This window comes from Ursus arctos, unplaced genomic scaffold, assembly GCF_023065955.2.
Source record: "Ursus arctos isolate Adak ecotype North America unplaced genomic scaffold, UrsArc2.0 scaffold_14, whole genome shotgun sequence".
Taxonomy (NCBI): Eukaryota; Metazoa; Chordata; class Mammalia; order Carnivora; family Ursidae; genus Ursus; species Ursus arctos.
Window position 1 is genome coordinate 34,673,580 of NW_026622808.1, and position 7,893 is coordinate 34,681,472.

Here is a 7,893-nt window from a genome sequence, read left to right on the forward strand (position 1 = left end):
ACACTGGTATGACTCCCTGCAGCTTCATCCTGGTTCTGTTGGACTCTTTCATACCTTTCCACAGACTGCCGATCGTGCGGAGCTTTCTGGTGGGAGTGGGGACAGGCAATGGCTTTGCTCTGGACGCTCTGCTGGCGGGGTGAGGTTGGGCGTGTGCTGTTGCCAGCACCTCTGCTGCATCTGGGTGAACGACGCGCTCAGCTGGCTCGGCTCCAGTGCTCTCAGGGGCCTGACCACCTGCCTGGGAGGCCCATTATGGCCACTCATCCAGTGTTGCCTTAGGATAAATAAGGCTCAGGCCCCCGTCTGCACAGTTCCTGAGGGCATCCGATGGAGTGGCCTGGGCCCCTGAGACATCTCCGTGGACACATGAAAACCCGGGGATGGAGCTGTAGAGGGAAGATCTTGCCCATGGCCGGCGTGCACATACCCACAGAGGTTACCAAGGCAAAGGCTTGACCCACAGCGAATTTGAGTCTTGGCCGGATGCCTTGGGATTGTCCTGCAACAGGAGAGGATAGGGGGCTTGCAAGGAGCTTCTGTCTTCCCTGGGAGGCTGTCCTGAGACAGTTGCCCTCCCTCCCTTGGGTTCCGCTGAGGAGCAGGGCTCTCTGCCCCCCTCCCCCAAACAGAGCTGCAGAATAGAAAACCACTTGGCCACAGCCTAGATCGGGATCCTCGGCAGGAACTCACGCTGCTGTCATCTGGCCCCCCCCTTTTTTTTAAAGATTTTATTTATTTATTTGACAGAGAGAGAGACAGCCAGCGAGAGAGGGAACACAAGCAGGGGGAGTGGGAGAGGAAGAAGCAGGCTCATAGCGGAGGAGCCTGATGTGGGGCTGGATCCCATAACGCTGGGATCACGCCCTGAGCCGAAGGCAGACGCTTAACAACTGCGCCACCCAGGCGCCCCTCATCTGGTCCTTTTAGTTCACGTCATCCCTGGTGTTGTGTGGGACAAGAACCACAGGGACCTGGCACTTTGGCTGATCTTGCTTTCACTGTCTACCTGAGTCATAAACTGTCTGAATCTAAGGTGACCCGCTGCATCCTTACCAGGAAGACCAGTTGGGCCTTGGCCTCAGTTTTCCCTTGTCCTGTGTCTTGCGTGTACTTGACGAAAGCCACGCACCAGGGGTGGGTTACCTGTCGTAGTTACTTGGAAACCTCTGGACTGGGAGAGCCGCAAGTTATAATGCTGACCTTGTGCCCGGGACTGGAATGATGTAAAAGACCAGGAGGCATCTAAGAGACTGGTTCTCCATGCCAAGGGGCTCCTTGTGGGCAGGAGGTGGGGAGGAGTGAGTGCCCGCTTGCATGGGTAGCTGCTGGACCCCCGAGGACACGGCCGTTGCCATGCGTGCTGATTTCCTGACCTGCGTTTTCTGCAGAGCTTGGTGAACCTAGTGCTAGATGACAGTCCGTTGTGTCTTGAGTTCGATGGCTAACCCACCCTGCCGGAGGTGGGACAGATCTGAACTTTCAGACTGAGGACAGAAAGAGGTCCAAATATGTCAGCAGTCACCCTAAGCATAATGCATTCACTCAACAATTAAAAACGCGGGTTCAGAGGTGGCATTAAATACATTAAATGCGTCTACAAAATGTGTACAATAAGGACATCTGCAACAAAGTAACACAGAAGTTTGAAAACAAAGGATAGAGTAAAGATTTATCAGGCAGATTCTCAACTAAAGAAAGCTGTTGTAACATAGAATAGAATAAAGAGGACATAAAGTAGAATTTAAACATTAGAAGGAATAATAGTGTTTTGTGCTATTGGCTGGCCAATCCAACCCACTGCCTGTTTTTATAAGAAATGTTTTATTAGACCACAGTCACTCTCCTGTGTGTAGGGCTGCTTTGGAGCTACAAAGGCAGGGTTGAGTAGTGGCTACAGGGACTGCATGGCTGGCAGAGCCCAGCATATTACTGTCTGGCTCTTTACACAAAAACTTTGCAGCTCCTGTTTTAAACCAACGAAAAGAACATTATTCCAAGAAGCCATGATAACTGGGAGTCTGTATGTATTCAACAGCATAACTTCACATAGAAGTAAAAAACTGATAGACTTACAGAGACAAGTAGGAAATTCTATACTCTACCTATCCTGGGCACTCATGGAATCACGCAGACCAAAAAAATATATATAGAGAGAGAGTATTTTAAATATCTAATGGATATATGTGGAGCCTTGTTTTCAAGCACATACAGAAAACATTCATGGGGCTCCTGACTGGCTCAGTTGGTGGAACACGTGACTCCTGATCTCGGGGTTGTGAGTTCAAGCCCCACATGGGGTGTAGAGATTATTTTAAAAATGTAAAATCTTTAAAAAAGAGAGAGAAAACATTGTTGTGCTCTGAAGTTTGAACTGTAAAAAGTAAAGACAGTTGGAAAGGGAGTAGCAGAGCTGAGGATCTCATGCATAGATGTACAAGGGTCATGAGTGGTCATGGCCAAGCCCAAGTTCTGCAGTCCCCAAGGTTACAAGGCAGGGAAAACAAAGAAAATAAAGATCATGAAGAAATGGTGGTAGCAAGAGAAGTTAGAACATAAAAAGTTACCAAACTGGAGTGTGATGAGCAGGGAGTGTTAGATGCAACTGATGAATTATTCCACTCTAAATTTGAAACTAATGATGGACTATATGTTGGTTAATTGAATTTAAATTTTAAAAAAAGTTACCAAACTGGAGTGTAGCCCAGACTGAATGTCATCAACGTCCCGAGAGCCCCAGAGCTGCCTTGAATTCCATTCACATCTTCAAGATGCTCCATGTTATGACCATTTCTTTCCCTGCATCTCCAGAACATCCTCTTCCTTGTCCTCCGTCACGTGAGCTAGCCCAAGGGAAGCCATGAGGGGAAACGAAGTAAAATCTCCTCCTGACCATGTGACCACAGCCAGGACCCAGTGCCACATCTAGGTGGGTGGGTAAATAAAAGTCCAGGAGAAGCTGGTCTGCCAGGAAGGAAATCCTGGGGGAACGTGTCTGGCACTGGCTGGTGCAGCCAATCTTGAGGCGGCTGGCTGTCTGTGCAATAAAATGAGATATTACACAAACCTGTGGGTGCCTGCACTTCCTGTACCGTCTCATGTGTAGTAAGGACCAAGAGTTTCATTAATTCTGCCACAAGGCCCACTTGGTTATCTCGTTTTGCTCACGTACAGTATCTAGAAAATAAAAAGGATCAGCGTGTTTGTGAAGCGCTGAGGAGAGCTGGAGAGATATGTGCTGGGTGGCATCTAGATTTAGCTGAGAGGGACATCTTCAGGTACCTGCAGGAGGACATCATCCAGTACCCGAGGACAAAGGATCAGGCCATGATCAGGCCATGGACACTGATGCAAACATCCTAAAAAAAAAAAAACAAAAATACTAACAAACTGAATTCAGCAGCATATTAAAAGAATTATGCACACGACCAAGTGGGATTTATTTCTGAAAGGTGAGGATAGTTCAACATACAGAACCCATCAGTGTAATACACCACATTAACAGAATGAAGGAAAAACCCACATGATCATTACAGTTGATGCAGAAAAAGCATTTGACAAAATTCAATACGTTTTCATGATAAAAACACTGGACAAACTAGGAGTTGAAAGAAATGAAGTCAACGTAATAAAAGCCACATATGAAAAACCCACAGGGAACGTCACACTCAATGGTGAAAGACGAAAAGCTTTTCCTCTAAGGTCAGGAACAAGATAAGGATGTCTGTTTTTACCACTTCTGTTTCAACATAGTGCTAGCCAGAGCAATTAAGCAAGAAAGAGAAATAAAAGGCATCCAAATTGTAAAGGAAAACATAAAATTATCTCTGTTCAGAGATGATAGGATCTTATATGTAGAAAACCTGAAAGATTCCACTAAATAACTGTTATAACTAATAAATGAATTCAGCAAAGTAACAGGATGCAAAGTCAATGATAAAAGTCTGTTTTATTCCTACACACTAACAATGAACACTCTGAGAAGGAAATTATAAAAAAATTCATTTGCAATAACATAAAAAAGAATAAAATAGGAACACACGTAACCTAGAAAACGAAAGACAAGTGTTCAATGAAAACTACAAAACACTGCTGAAAATAATTAAAGAAGACAAAAATAGATGGAAACACATGCCACATTCATGGATTCGAAAACTTAATATAGTAAAGTTGTCAGTACTACCCAAGGTAATCTACAGATTCAATGAGATCCCTATCAAAATTCCAAAAACTTTTTTTTTTTTGCAGAAAAAAATGGAAAAAATCCATTCTAAAATCCACATGGAATCTTCTCTCCTTTTCTCCACTGTTGTGGTGTGTGCCATTGACTCTTCCTCGCCATGTCTTCTCACAAGACTTTCAGGATCAAGCGATTCCTGGCCAAGAAACAAAAGCAGAATCATCCAGTTCCCTTGTGGATTTGGATGAAATTGGAATAAAGTCGGGTACAAGTCCAAGAGGAGGCATTGGAGAAGAACGAAGCTAGGTCTATAAGGGATCCCACATGAAATGACACATACATATTCATGCTGAGTGAAGGGCACGTGTAAACATCACTACTGCCTGAACAATAGATGTGCTTTATTGGGGAAATGATTTTTCTCTGTTACTATGCTTCTGCACTGGTAGGTTTGTTCAGTAATATGTGAGATTTTTAGTTTGAAAAATAAATAAAAATATGAGATGGAATTCATATGGGATCTCAAAGAACCCTGAATAGCCAAGACAGTCTTGAAAAAGAACAAAGCTGAAGGACTCACACATCCTTGATTCCTGATTTCAAAAATTACTACCAAAAAAAATTTGTTAAAATTTGTTATGTTACAGTAATCAAAGAACTGTGGTACTGGCATAAAGACAGACCAATGGAATAGAACAGAGAGCCCACATATATGGTCCTCACATATATGGTCAAGTGATTTTTGACAAGGGTGCCAAGACCACTCAATGAGGAAAGGACAGTGCTTTCAAAAAAAAATGGTTCTGGGAAATCTGGTTCTCTGTATGCAAAAGAAGGAATTTGGACCCTTATTTAACACCTTGTAAAAAACTAAATCAAAGTGGACCAAATGCCTAAATGTAAGATGTAAAACTCTCTTAAACTCTCAGAAGAAAACATAGGGCAAAAGCCAGACATTGGACTTGGCAATGGTTTCTTGGATATGGCACCAAAGGCACAGGGAACAAAAGAAAAGATAGACAAATTGGACTACAATTTTGTGCATCAAAAGACACTATTGTCAGGGTAAAAATGCACCCCACAGAATGGGAGAAAATATTTGAAATCATGTACCTGTTAAGAGATTAATGTCTATAATATATAGAGAACTCCTAAAATTCAACAACAACAAGAAACAACCCAATTTAAAAATGAGCGAAGGACCTGAATAAGCATTTCCCCAAAGAAGACCTACAGATGGCCAGTAAGTCCATGTAAGATGCTCAACATCACTGATCACAAGGAAAGTGCAAATCAAAACTACAGTGGGACACACCTCACCCTCATTAGGATGGATACTATTAAAAAAAAGGGGGGGGGCGCCTGGGTGGCACAGCAGTTGAGTGTCTGCCTTTGGCTCAGGGCGTGATCCCGGCGTTCTGGGATCGAGCCCCACATCAGGCTCCTCCGCTGGGAGCCTGCTTCTTCCTCTCCCACTCCCCCTGCTTGTGTTCCCTCTCTCACTGGCTGTCTCTGTCTCTGTCGAATAAATAAATGAAATCTTTAAAAAAAAAAAAAAACAGGGGCGCCTGGGTGGCACAGCGGTTGGGCATCTGCCTTCGGCTCAGGGCGTGATCCCAGCGTTGTGGGATCGAGCCCCACATCAGGCTCCTCCAATGGGAGCCTGCTTCTTCCTCTCCCACTCCCCCTGCTTGTGTTCCCTCTCTCGCTGGCTGTCTCTATCTCTATCGAATAAATAAATAAAATCTTTAAAAAAAAATAAAATAAAATAAAAAAAAAACATAACAAATGTTGGTGAGAATGTAGAGAAATTGGAACCCTCATGCATTGTTGGTGGGAATGTAGAATGGTGTAGCCACCGTAGAAAACAGTATGGTGGGCCCTCAGAAAATTAAAGATGGAACTACCATATGATCCAGCAATCCCACTCCGGGTATATACCCCAAAGAATTGAAAACAGGTCCCAGTGAGATGTTTGTACACCCATGTTCATAGCAGCATTGTTCATGATAGCTAAAATGGGGAAGCAACCCTAGTGGCCATTGACGGATATATGGATAAACAGAATGTGGTATATACACGCAATGGAACATTATTCAGCCTTTAAGAAGATAGAAATTCTGGCACTTGCTACAGCATGGATGAGCCTTGAGAACATTATGCTGAGTGAAATAAGCCAGTCACAGAAAGAATACTGTATGATTCCATGTACATGAGGTATCGAAGGGAGTCAAATTCATAGAACATAGAAAATTTAACACAAAAATGAGTAAACTACTGGGGCGCCTGGGTGGCTCAGTCGTTAAGCATCTGCCTTCGGCTCAGGTCATGATCCCAGGGTCCTGTGATCAAGCCCCTCATCGGGCTCCCTGCTCGGCGGGGAGCCTGCTTCTCCCTCTCCCTCTGCTGTTCCCCTTGCTTGTGCTCTCTCGCTCTCTCTGTCAAATAAATAAATAAAATATTTTTAAAAAATGAATGAACTACTGATACCCAGAACAACATAGGTGAATCTCAAAAATGTTAGGCTAAATTGAAGAAGTCAGGCATGAAATCATAATTATAGGATGATTCCACTTATAAGAACTTAGAAAACAAGCAAAACTAAACTATAGGTAAAATAATTCAGAACAGAGTTTACATCTGGGTGGGGGTGTAAGTGGTATTGCTTGCAAACAGCACAAAGAGACAGAAATTTGTTGTGCCTTGTTTTGGGTGGTGGTTACCAGAGAACACAGAATTGTGAGAACTCATCAAACCCCATTAAGAAGCACTTAATGAAACCACAAAAATGAGTTTGCTCTCTACGGACTGAGAAGGAATGTGTAAGTGAAACAAATTTAATTGTACAGTATGGTCCCTATCTAGGTACAAATTCTATGTATGTGTTACAAACGCGTTATTTTTAAAAGGAGAGGATTAGAGAAATACTACAAAAATTTAGAAATCATCTTTGACGAGGATAGTGGAATTGGGGTGACACAAACTCTCTCACTGTGGCTGAATCCCCTGTGTCTGGCCCATCTGCCAGGTACCCCGTTATTAGCCTTCTGGGAGAGCAGGACCCACAAAGGCCAAAAACCCCATGAAGCCTCAAGGACCAGCCAGGGCACTCATCTCAGGCTCAAGTGACCTCAAGTACTCTCCTGTCTTCCTCTTCCCCTGAGGGCCTCAAGGTCATAGTCAGGACTTCTACGCTCATACCTGCCAGCTCTCAACTCTCTCCAGCTCAGCTGAGCTTCTGAGAGATATCTTGATTCATGGTTGGGCATCCCTAATCACAGCTGAGCGTCGACCCCATGGCAGGACCTCTTCCCATGACTGGACACCCCACCCGTGACTGGACATCGTCATTATGGCTGGATGTTCCCACCCATGGCTGGACATCCCCACCATAGCTAGACATTCTCCCAATGTGTAGACATCTCCAGGATGTGTAGACATCCCCTGTCACGGCTGGGCATCTCCCGTGGCTGGAGCTGCCCTTGCAGGTACCGATAAAGGGTGTCTGCATATTTGGCATTTTTGTGAATTTGAGAAGGGACCACCCCTCCTCCTTTTTCCTTCCCTTTCCTCAGGCAAGTTCTGCTTTTTCTAGCTTCTGCCCCCAACCTCATATTACCTTGACTCCTTCTTAGTATGCGGCCAAGATTTTTATGTCTTTGCGTAAAACAGACAAGGCCCAGCGTTGCTCTGTTAGGTATTGGCATTTGGCT

At 44.3% G+C, this 7,893-nt stretch overlaps 1 pseudogene; it reads left to right on the forward strand.

Moving 5' to 3' along the window:
- The first annotated feature begins 4,340 nt into the window (after window positions 1-4,340).
- LOC113256536 (60S ribosomal protein L39-like) lies at window positions 4,341-4,713 on the forward strand (annotated as a pseudogene).
- Window positions 4,714-7,893: the final 3,180 nt, after the last annotated feature.